At 44.7% G+C, this 2,664-nt stretch overlaps 1 long non-coding RNA gene across 1 annotated transcript; it reads left to right on the top strand.

Annotated features, from left to right (window-relative positions):
* The first annotated feature begins 752 nt into the window (after positions 1-752).
* On the top strand, positions 753-1,622 carry LOC125611621. Its single transcript, XR_007341829.1, has 2 exons — positions 753-955; positions 1,244-1,622. It is a non-coding gene; the product is annotated as an uncharacterized LOC125611621 (long non-coding RNA).
* The last annotated feature ends 1,042 nt before the right edge of the window (positions 1,623-2,664 follow it).

The raw sequence follows: 2,664 nt of genomic DNA, 5'->3' as shown, positions 1-2,664 counted from the left end.
CAAGGAGCCTATACATGGGGAGAGATGGTGCCTTGTTCTTTCTATTTTCATTCCATTTGAAACAAAGGACACATTCATGTCATTTTATTCAGTGCTACAAAGGTAAAAAAGGAGGCCAGACAACAGAAGGAAGAAGATTTTTCAAACATAGCAATCCCATACATGTCTGTAGAGAATAATATAGATGGATGTATAGTCGGGGACAGGAGGTCAGAGCAAAACTATAGAGTTTTCCTAGTGGCTTACTTACATCAAAACTTCAAACGGAATAACAAAAGATGAAAACAAAAGAATTATAAACCATACATAAAATTCCTTCAAAATGTATGCAACCATTTTTTAGATGAGATGGGAGAGAAAAGAAAGAAGCCGAGAAAATAGCACAGCATTTCCTGTTGCCAGTTTTCTTTCCAGCAAAAAAAAAAATGTTGGTCTCCATTTCCCTGTCTCTTGCTATATGTACCTAGATAGCACCTTTAGTCATCAACAGATAGATATCAATAATAATCTAGATCTCAACCTCTATTCAGCAACAGCTAGAAAATGAAAAGGTGATTTGAACCAAAGAAAGGAAGATAAAGGAACAAAAGACAAAAAATCCTGAACAAACGAGTAGTGAAAATTCACGTTCAGATGTTGCAGATTTGACTATAGTGGAATGATAAAGAAGGTACACATCTTGAAGCTCAGTGCTGCCCTAGCCTCACACACACGGTAGGCTAGGTTGTGTATACAGTTAAGAACAAAAGACCTACTGTTTCAACCCACAAGGTTAGTTCTAAACGCTAAAGGACCCACAGGAAGCCCCGCCTGGTGAAAAGCAGCTGTGAGGTCTGGCGCCCTGAACTGCCTCAGACTGGGTCCTTCCTGGCCTGCTACAGGCTCACCTTCATGCTCAGGTCTGCCATGGGCATCAGGCTCCTCTACTGTGTGGTCACTTGGCTCCTGGGGACAGGTGTGTTCTGAGCTAATGGGTCGGCATCATTGGGCTTTGTCTCTGGCTCTGCAATTGTTTCTCAAAAAACATAACCTGGACTTCTCTTGGCCAAAACATTTTCTGAAGGTATTGATATTTATTTGTGGAAAAAAAGTAATTATGGAGTAAAAAGCAAAGTTCATGTGAATTTTTAAGAGAATAGAGGACACTTCAAAGACATTTTTGCTCACTGTTGGCTGGTAGATTGTAGGACACTCATTCTTCTGCCACTAAAATTCTATCCCATACTACCTTTTCTCCTCTGAGGTCTCACAATTGCGGACGTCACCCAGAACCCAAGATACCTGATCAGGAGGAGAGGACAAGAGGCAGCTCTGAGATGTAGCCCAGAGAAAGGTCACAACAATGTTTTCTGGTATCAGCAGCTCCCTGAAGAAGGTCTGAAATTCATGGTTCACCTCCAAAAAGAAAACGTCATCGATGACTCAGGAATGCCAAGAAAACGATATTCTGCTGAATTTCCCAGAGAGGGACCCAGCACCCTGAAGATGGAGCCAGCTGACCTGGAAGACTCGGCAGTGTACATCTGTGCCAGCTCCACATCCACATCAGTGCAGACTCATGTCACTGCCAGGCACAAACATCTTCCAGGAGTTAATTTTTGTTTCTCATTAAACAAACAGAGCAAAAAGAAGTTGTGAGTGGCAGAGACAGGATTCAAACTCATATTTGTGTGGATGGAGATGCTGTGATTTTATATACTGTCATGCTGCTGGATATTCTTTCTGGCAAAATCCTCATCTTGCTCTTTGCCCAGTGCCTGTGCAGCTTTGCATGGACGCCAGGACATAGGGTATCTGAGAGATGGGGGAAAGCAACAGTGGATAAATTGGTCTAGAATTTAGAAAAAATTTCTGGCCTACAGCTACTGTTCATGAGAAATGTACATTTCAAATGTATTTTATCATGATGAATATTTTTTAATTATCACTCAGAAAATATAGGGCATCCTACAAAAAAAGAGTCTGCTATCATTTGCTTTAATGAAGCGATTTCTAAAAACCAAATGGCAGACAAATGCAAAGTAACCTAAATGCACATGTACCAAATAAAGCAGAGCATTTTGGAAGATGGCGGCGAGGGGAGTGCATTACCCCCGTGTGCTGCTTCACTGTGTGGGAGTATGACAAGTCAGGACGGCTAAAGGATATCTTGTTAGGAATTTCCAGCAATAGTGGGGTGCTCCGGAACCTGGAGGAAGGATTTCCATCGCACGAGGATCGGCTACGGGGACTCAAACGCGAGAGGTTTGTCGCACGGAGGGTAACTGCTTATTCAGCAAATCGCCCCGCGGCTAGAGTCTGCAGTGTGCGCTGGGATAGAGACGCAGGGTTACAGCGCTGCAGTTTCTGCCAGCCGCGCAAGCACCGTACTCAGGGCTGAATTCTGGGTTCCAGACGGGGTAAGGAAGCGGTCCTGCTCGGTTCTACACACCGGTCAGTCCACAGAGGAGGCCAGCAGCCACCATCTTGGTAAACTGACGTCACGTCCCCTGTTTTCGACTGACCGCAACTCATTCAGCCATAGATCAGGTAATTCCAGGCTACAATTCGCCTGTGGCTTGCAAACAGATTGCTAGGGTTCTGCGCCTGGGTGCTTCTAAGAACCTGAGCCTATCGGAGCGAACGCCGAGCGCGGGGCGCCCGAGTTCCGGCTCCCGGAACCGC

This window comes from Marmota marmota, unplaced genomic scaffold, assembly GCF_001458135.2.
Source record: "Marmota marmota marmota unplaced genomic scaffold, marMar, whole genome shotgun sequence".
In the NCBI taxonomy this organism is placed as follows: Eukaryota; Metazoa; Chordata; class Mammalia; order Rodentia; family Sciuridae; genus Marmota; species Marmota marmota.
This window is presented reverse-complemented; position numbering and strand designations above follow the sequence as displayed.